A 9,645-nucleotide genomic window follows, 5' to 3' on the forward strand; every position below is an offset into this window, starting at 1 on the left:
AGCATATAAATATTCATAATGCTTTATGCAAATAACACAAAAACTTTTTAATCACTGATTGGGTTTAGTGTCGTACTTCATAATTGCTGGTCAATAATTGTTTTTTTGTTTTTTTTTTGCAAGGATTATAGTGTATTATAATTCTTACAATGCACTATTTGATTATATGTTACTCTAAGTGGTCAGTGGGTGCGTTCAGTGAAGTGATGAAGTTCCTTAGGTTGTATATACACTGCTCAAAGGGAAGACTTAATCATCACAGTATAACACCAAGTCAGTTAAACTTCAGGGACATCAATCTGTCCACAAGTGACTGTGACTCAATTACATCTGAAAGTGACGAAGGGTACAATAGAGAGGCAAAAGTAATGCAAGCCCCAAAAGGGGAATGGTTTTGCATGTGGCGGCCACAGATAATTGCTCTCTCCTTAACCTCCCTGATTCTTCTCTAGTTTTGAGTTCTCTTAGTGTGCTTGTCACTACTGGTAGCATGAGGCGGTACCTGCAGCCCAGTCAGGCTGCACAGGTAGTCCAGCTCTTCCAGGATGGGACATCCAAAAGTCCAGTTGCAAGAAGGTTTGCTGTGTCTTTCTGCACAGTCTCAAGAGCATGATGGAGATACCAGCCATAGAAGGGCATCAACCCAGCAGCAGGACTGGTATCTGCTCCTTTGTGTGAGGAGGAACAGGAGGAGCACTGCCAGAGCCCTACAAATGACCCCCAGCAGGCTACTGGTACACATGTTTCTGACCAAACTGTCAGACACAGACCCTTTGAGGGTGGCATGAGGGCCCAACGTCCTCTAGTGCAGTGATTCTCAACTGGTCACAGGCTTTTGCCTGGGCAAAAACAAAGAAAACTGTGCTTTTATTTTGAAGGGGATTTTTTTTATGCTGCGAGTACCGTCTATTGTCGTGCCTTGTCTTTAAGGGGTAATGGTGGGTCCAGAAGCCAGACCACTGGTCTAGAGCAGTGGAAAGCTTGTGAGACCCATTTTCAGTGGGTTGCGGCTAAAGTCAAAGTGATGATGATGTTGGTAAAAACAAAGAAATTCGTGTTACTTCTGAAATAAAACCATCAGTTCATTTGAAACCTTCAAAGGGTTGCCTTGACTGCTTTAAATATTTTACTTCATGTAACTTCACAAAAATGGTCAATAAATCTATATTTAAAGCTAATAGGAGTATTGAGAGGCAGATTAATGGAAGTACTACGGAAATGCCAGTTTTGGACTTGACTGCTGAAATATTAGAGACCATTTGTTGAATTGACTAACCTACTTTTATTATTACTGTACATGGTATTGTCGATAGCTCTCTCCTTTAATTAGTCCATTTAGCTACTTCCGCTTGTCATTAAGGGGTGATGGTGGGTCCTGAAGCCAGACCAGTCGAACACCACTGATCTAGAGCAGTGGTCAACTGGTGGGATTTATTTTCAGTGGTTAGTGGGCCTTTGCCTGGGCAAAACAGAAAAAAATAAAGGCTGAAAAGCCTGTGCTTTTATTTTGAAGGGGATTTTTAATAGAGTGCGGGTAATGGTCCATCCCAAAGCCAGACTAGTTGAGAGGCACTGCTTTAGATCATATTGAACCAAAAGCTGCAGCTGGACCAAGTGGACCAACTGATTTCAAATGTAGACACATTTTTGAGAGGATTGCTTTTGGAGCACACAGCCTCATAGACTTTGCTCCAAAATCAAGGACACTGGAGGACTGATGGCTTCTTTGGTTGGATCTATCACTTCATTATGCTTAATGTGTTGTGCAGGAAAAGGGACCTTGTCCTTACTGCCAGGATTGCAGGAAGTGAGGTGGAGACAGTAGACTTACACAAATAACCTACCTGAGTTTCCACTTTGCTTTTCTGTCATGCATGTGTCTACATATGTGTGTAATAATCTATTACAAACTGTAGATGTTGTCATCAGTCTCTCGAACCTTGCAGTTATTCTGGCCCCTTCTGTACACAAACTATAATAAACGAAGGCTTGTTCATGTTTCCTTTGCATGTAGGGAAAATATTTGTAGTTTACCAGTGTACCACTGCCCAAAGGCATCACAAACCACATCCTGTTAATAACAACAATAGGAATCAAAGTTTTTATTATTCTTGTTGATTCAAGATGTTATTACTAGGGTGGCAGCTAGTTACAACAGCGCCAACTGCTTTTGTTTTTGTGTGTTTTTCTCATGTTTCTTCCTCCACTAGTCTCAGTCGATCATGCATATGTATGGATGTACAACTGGTGAGACAAGTGATTTGCTTCTTTCTGTCTTAGATTATTTAAAACAACATCGGGAGATCCATTCAGCAACAGCTCTATTGTTTACACTCGTGAACAAATGATGAAAATGAACATACTCTCAATGCAAAGAGCGTAGTGCCTTCCTTTTTCCTTGATTGGGGTTGTGGCTTGTCATTAAGCAGTGATGGTGGGTCCCAAAGCCAGACTACTGAATTGAATTGAATCTTTTCCCTTTTCTCTGAAGGCGACGAGTCCGCCTACAGATGGGAGGTTGACCATCTGGTGACCTGGTGTAAACAGAACAACCTAGAGCTCAACACTCTAAAGACAGTGGAGATGGTTGTGGACTACAGAAGTACTCAGCCTCACCTGCCCCCATCACCCTCTGTGACTCCATCAGCTCCCACATCAAGAAAGCACAGCAGAGGATGTACTTCCTACGGCAGCTGAAGAAATTCAGTCTGCCAAAGACAATGATGGTGCACTTCTACACAGCCATCATTGAGTCCATCCTCAGCTCCTCCATCACCATCTGGTACGCTGCTGCCACTGCCAAGGACAAGGGCAGACTGCAGCGTGTCATTTGGTCTGCAGAGAAGGTGATCGGCTGCAATCTCCCATCTCTCCAGGACCTGTACGCCTCCAGGACCCTGAGGCGTGCAGGAAAGATTGTGGCTGATCCCTCCCACCCCGAACATAAACTCTGTGAGACACTCCCCTTTGGCAGGAGGCTGCGGTCCGTCAGGACCAAAACCTTAGGTTTATTGAGGTTTAAACCTCAATAGTTTTGTCAGATTACCGTCTGTCCCCGTTACCATCGGTATAACTGTACAACACTCATCCCCAAAATGCATGCAACTGCTAATTGATTCCTTCCAATGATGATACTGTCCAGCTAATAAATCGCTGTTGGTTGTACCATAGAAACTTCACCCATCTACTGTTTCATGCTATATATTTATCACAGGGCCTGCCACTGGTATCCAATCTTCCCCTATAGCTCGGTGTTCATCTGGCAGCCGAATAGGCTCTTGATTCCACGCCATGTATATTTTATCATCTGGTTTCCATGGTTTAAGTATATGTTGACAGGCCCTTTAGTTGGGACGGCTTCCACCCATCTGTTAAACCTGTTAACCACCACTAAGATGTATCTAAATGCTCTCACTTGTTCTGTCATATCTATGTGGTCCATCATTAGATGTCGAAAAAGGACCTTCTGGTGGCAGAATATGTGCAAATGGTGCAGAAAATGTTTTTCTTATGTTATGTTGTGCACATACCTCATGCTGTGTGGGCTGATTATATAAGTCTTTTTGTGGCCTTAAGAACACATCTGTCTATTCTAGGCAGTCATGGGGTGTCCCATCTACAGGCGTCACCATCCGTGTGGCGAGATTAATTGTGGTGCGTCGCTGAATGGTGAGCTCTGGGGCTGAGAGGATTACCTTGTAGCCTGTTTTTGAGCTTGTGTTAACACGAACCTGGGGCTAGTGATTAATGCATGCAGTTTCCCACAGAAGAAAGACAGAGTCATTATACAGAATCCATCAGATATTGTGATGCAAGATGGTCAGTTACTGACAAAGAGAGCTGGACTGACCAAATATTGATACATAAGGTGTGAAGTCTCTACTGATGCTATCACAGCTGCTGAAATGTATGACACAATAAGATGGAACCACAATTTTCCAGCTGCCAACTTGAGATCTGAGAGTGGCAATACAGTTACTGACACTGCTGTTCCTGTTCAGATGACACAACCTGAGAGCTAAAAATAATTAAAATGCAACAAGTAAATGTAATATATTTTTATTCTTATACTATTAATAAAAAAAATGATTCCACATTTAAATGTCTCTCTTGTGGTGACACAGAAGTACATCAGCCAAACTATAGAGGACTAATTTAAGATTTTTTTAAACTATTTAAAAATGAATGTGACATTACCCATAAGAAAATCAGTACTGAAGACAGACAGTACAAATACATATAAAACATAACTGTTTCAAGTTTAGACCGTATTGTGAACAAAAACCATGCAAGAGCTTAATGCTGCATTTTCAAACACTGAGGTAGGTGAAAAGAATACAAATAGCCAATATGTGTATGTGTGCATATGTGTATATGCATACAGTTAGAGTTAAAATACAAAATATTCAAATTTACAATATAGGTACAAATTAGTCTGTCAAGGAACTATACACAAGTGCTTTGGAAAATCAAAGATAGAATCAACTACAACAACTGCAACTGCTAGTGTCAGCTATCAAAAACCTGTCCCTGTGGGAGTGAAACACAGGGAAACACCTTTTTCTTCAAAGATGGGGTCTTGAAGGGGTCCCACACCTTTCCCTCTACCTACTGGAACCTACCAATGAAAAATATAAAGGAACAAGAGAAAAAAGGATTAAAATTAAATCCCAGAAACCAGAACACATGGTGAAACAGGATAGCGCAGATGGTTTTAAGAGATTTGTTATTAAATGGGCATATGTTAATCATCACCTTTTGTTGGTTTAGCCATTGTTGGCTTCTCTGACCACTTGTAACCATCACCCACACAGTATCCTATGGTAAGAATTAGGGTTAGGAACATGCTTTCATATTAGATACAGGAAAAATAACTGAAACTTGTAAGAATTTATTAAGGATCATGAAAAAATTGATTTTTGAGACGTCAAAAGAACACACTTTGTTTCCCTGGGGCATCTCGAATTCTGGCCCTGGTCAACTCTTCAGCAAAAGGCCTGGTCTTCTTCATCAGGGGGGCTGCAGACTTGAGGGAGTTGTGTCTATGTCTGGGTGCCCTGTCATAGTGACTAGGCTCTTGTCTAGTATCACTCCTTGAATCATTATTACGGTGTCTCAATTCCTCCTCCAGGTTACGTTTTCTGTCTCTCCTGGTTGGGAAAAAGCTCTTCTCCCAGTCATTGTTCACTTGTTCCCTTGCTGATAACTTCATGGTTGCAACAGATGATGGGCCTTTTGAGTGAGAGCAAAGATAACCTGGTGGTGGAGGGCTGCTAAAAGACCGAGACAGGTGCATTTTGGGTGAGGACAAATGTTGTCTGGGAGTAGATGTGCTCTGCTTTGATTTAAAAAGATCACGGTTGTTGGAGTTGGAGGCTTCTCCAGATTGAGGCAAACCTCTACAGGAGGCAGAGATTTGTCTGGTTTCAGAAAGTTGTCCACTTCTGCAAGACAAGCTACCAACGGAAGTAGATGGGCCTTCCTGGCAAGGTAACAAAAGCTGTCCTGAAATCAGTGAAGATTTTACTACGCTGGTCTGAACCATACTTGTTGAATGGCGTCTCCCATTTGCAGGTTTTGATTTGGACATAAATCTTTTATTTCTGTCCACATTTCGTGTATTCTTTTCACAGTCAGTACAATTGCTGGTCAATGTCAGGGTCTTTGGAGATGGAGTTTCATCATTAACCTGCATATGGACACTTGATTCTTTTAAGAGTGTTAAGTATTCAGTGGGTTGAGAAGACTTCACAACAACAAGGCGAGGAATCACAGGATTAGGATTCAAAGTTGAGTCTGTCTCCTTATCCACAGACTGGGGCAGCTTCTTTGGTGAGTCTTCAGATGACAGTCTGGGGTTTTTAGTCTTTTTCTTGGAAGTTTCGAAAAGATAGTTCACAGTTTCAGTTGAAGGTCTGTTTTTTGTCGGAAAAAAGCCGGAATCACCAGTGTCCTCTGATCCTAATGAGTATATTCTCTTGGTTTTTCCTCTTTCTTCCAGTATCACTCGTCTGTTGGTCTTCTGTTGAATGTGCCCCGAGACACCATGAAATTCAATCAGCTGTTGACTCTTTTCTGAACTATGTGACAGCTCAGGGCGAATATCCTGCATCAATTCTTTAGAATATGTATCATGAAGTTCAGAATGGTGCTGGAACAGTGGTGAGTCTCCAAAAGACACTCTGGTGTCTCTGGGCTTTACTTCAGCACTTTCATACTCACTGTCCCCAGATTCACATGAATCTATCTTTTGGTGAACACATGAGGCATGGCCACCGTCTGCTGATGCTGACGAGTACGGTCTCTTACGAGTTGCCTTTTTGTAGTGTTGGTCAATGCCATCTTCTGTGTCAGAGTCAAGGATTATAACGCTTTCTTTTTTTGAAATCTTTTGACTGTTATGAAGAACATTTTTAGAGCCCCCTTTGGTTTCCATCAGCTGTCCACTCTTTGACCTGTCACACAGTTCAGAAAAGGGTGCATTCTGTGTCACTTCTTTAAACTTTGTATAACAAAGGTTAGAGTGTTGCTGTGGTGCTGGTGCATCTCCACTGTCGTCTGAGCCCGAAGAGAAAAATCTTTTCCTTTTTGCCTTCTTTTTGCCATTTTGGTCACTTTCATCCTCTGTGTCAGAATCCAGGACTATTATATCATCCTTTTTTGAAATATTTTCTCCGTTGTTATTATGTTGAACATGCCTTGAGGCAGCTTTGGCTTGAATCAGCTGTTTAAGTTTTTGCATGCAACCTGACTTGTTCGAGCCCCTGGTTTGACCATTTTGCACAGTTCCAACCTCATCTTCATCCTCTTTTTCAGACACAGAATCATCTGTTTCTGAGGACAGGGTTGCTGACTTCTTTAATAACTGTCTGGGCACAGTCAAATAGTTACGTTCTGATCCAGGTGAGTATTCACAACTGTCCTCTGTGTCGCAGCTGTTTTCAGGCTCAGAGTATGACTCCCTCCTGTTTTGAGGTGGATGGAGTTTTCCCTCACAGTCTAGTTCATGTTCAGTTGTGCTCCTATTCTCAAATTGTGCATATTTTGCTTGTAGAAAGCACTCAATTGTGTCAAACACTTCCATTTGGGAAGGAGGAGAAGCTGGTACTTGATTTGTGTCGCACTGCGTTTGTCTGTCTTTAATTTTATCATCATCTAGCACAACCTTTTCTGAGCTGTCCTCCTCATCTTCTGCTTCAAATTTAAGGTCAGACATACTAATAGGAATGACTAACCAGTCATCATCCATCTGATCGTCAGTCTCATCTTCCTCTTTCAAAACAAAGGAAGGACTATATGAATCAGAGTGGTTTGTCTGGCATCCCTGATGTCTCTTGCTATTGCATTTAGCATCTTCAGTTTCAACAAAACATGAAGAAGAGCAATGTGCTGCATCAAGTGCTTCCATCTCTTGTGAAACCTTCATTGGATTCAGTTCCTCATCTGAGATGATTTCTGTCTTCATCAGAGCCTGAGCCTGTACATGTCCATAGCTTTCAAATCGTTCAAATGGTGACTCTGTATTATTTGGTTCAGGTACTTGTGTAAGTGAAGGCCTCTGCACAGCCACATTCTCAATCTGTGGATTTTCATCTTCACTTATATCTACATAATGAGAGTCTTCAAAACATGCAGAAACCCTTAATTCCTTGTGGTCTGTGTTTGGGAGTTTTGTGGCCAGCTGTGGTATGTCTTCACAATCTGAAATGTCTTCGTACTGGGGATTTTTTAAAATGTTCACAGAGAGTGCTTCCTCACATTTACTTTTACACAGAGGTGCATGTTCTTTGTCTTTTGTAAAAATTGCTATGCTTACATCAGTTTGTAAATGCAAAAAACCCACATTGTCCCTCACACCTTCACACACTGTGTGGTTGTACAGACATTCACTTTGATTTGTAGGAATGGAGACTGCATTATGAACCTGAATTTTATCAATTAATAAGTCTAGCTTGGAACTCGACTTGGTTTGGAGATCCTCTGAGACGTCAGTCACACCTTGCACACTGTTTAACCCTACTGCCTCCACTGGTCTTAGGCTTGTATCTCCTTTTTTCCTCTCTGTCATGTGTTTGGGTGCGCAAGAAACACCGAGCGCTTGGTCTGTGTGATCCAAATTGTTGTTGTTGATATTTAGCCACAGAGACTTATATTCTTCTTGTGATGAGCTGCAGTTGGATGATGAACTGGGGTGCTTCTTAGTCAGTTCATCCAAGGCCATTCCAGACACTGCGGTGAGAATGACTGGACTCTCATCTTCATTCTTTGTGCAAGTGGCAGCAACTTTCCCCATAATTTGTAGGTATTCTGTGGATGCAAAAAGATGAATGTTATCTATATCCCCACTCCAATATTGTTGGAGTATGACTTTAGGAAAGTTATCCATCTCTGTAATGGTCTCTACATTCTCCAGAGCAGCAATGAGCTCTTTCAGTGCAGTTAATGAATAGCGAAGAATGGTTACACCATTCTGTATGTACTTATCACACCATTTACTATAGAAACCTTCATCATTGCTACAGACAAATGTTTTACTTTCGCAGTCACCTGAATAAACACGTCTGATATCCTCATTTGCAGGCATAGTTACATCCAAGTCTTCTTTTTGTGACAATTCAAACTCTACCAATGCACTCATCTCAACAGATTCAGTCTTTGGAGTATGTTTTGAGCTTCTTATATCAGAGACAAGTGTACCTGTTGAAAGTTTCTTTGGTGCAGGTGTAGCACAAGAACTCATCTCTTTAGACTTGGGAGTTAACTCATTTGCTCTGCTGCCCCTTGAATTGTCCTCTTCACATCCTTGTCCAAATGCAGCAGTGCATTGCTCAACCACACCACAGCTGAGACTTTGCCTCTTCACATCTTTGTCTAAGGCAGAAGTTGTGGCCAAATGGGCAACACCGTTTGACTTGATGCATTCAGACTGTGGTGTAGAGTCCCTGGTATTGTTGGAGAATATGTGTCCATAATTTCTATTTGTCTGAGTTAAAATGGTCCGAAAATGTGCAACCTTCTTTGCAATATGGTCCTTTATTTGGTCATCTGTGGGTGGTACCGTTTCTCCAACTGGCAAGACTTTGTCCGTGGATGGCTGATTGCTGAAATTGGGAGAGCAGACCTGCTGCTGAGGGAGGGTGGCATGAGTTCCTCCTGAATGATGCAGGCTTTGTGTTCTGGTCTTTCCACAGTTGAGCGCAGCTGGTGGACTTCTCACTTGCTGACTCTTGTGGTGTACTTCATCTGAAAAAATAGTACTAGTATTAAGTTCAATGTTGGCATTTGTTTCCTCTGATGAAGAGGATGGGTTAGTCAAACAGGAAAATCTCAGCTTTTTGCTCTCAGGCACAGCATTAGTATTAGCTTTTGTGCTTATTTGGTAGCAACTGTTCCCAGGGCTACATGTACCATCCCTGGGTTTTGGGTGCTGGAATTCAGTGCTTTCTGTGCTTGGCTGTGACTCCGGATGGGGGAAGCCCTGGAAATTTTATTGCAATTGTAAATTGCCTTGCTGCCACTGACCTGGAACATAAACCACTCTGAGCTCCCCAGGATACTGAGTGGCTACCATGTTCTCTTGTGTTCCATTTGCGGGGTGAATCGCTGATACAGGTGTGATATGGTTGTTGTGAAGTGATGCAAAAG

The 9,645-nt window shown here is 42.0% G+C and overlaps 1 long non-coding RNA gene across 1 annotated transcript; it reads right to left on the reverse strand.

Moving 5' to 3' along the window:
* Positions 1-4,353: 4,353 nt before the first annotated feature.
* LOC139350924 (uncharacterized) lies at positions 4,354-6,446 on the reverse strand. Its single transcript, XR_011603553.1, has 3 exons — positions 4,942-6,446; positions 4,756-4,818; positions 4,354-4,618 (listed from the first exon to the last, which is right to left on the reverse strand). It is a non-coding gene; the product is annotated as an uncharacterized lncRNA (long non-coding RNA).
* Between the last annotated feature and the right edge of the window lie 3,199 nt (positions 6,447-9,645).

Source organism: Chaetodon trifascialis, chromosome 22, assembly GCF_039877785.1.
Source record: "Chaetodon trifascialis isolate fChaTrf1 chromosome 22, fChaTrf1.hap1, whole genome shotgun sequence".
In the NCBI taxonomy this organism is placed as follows: domain Eukaryota; kingdom Metazoa; phylum Chordata; class Actinopteri; order Chaetodontiformes; family Chaetodontidae; genus Chaetodon; species Chaetodon trifascialis.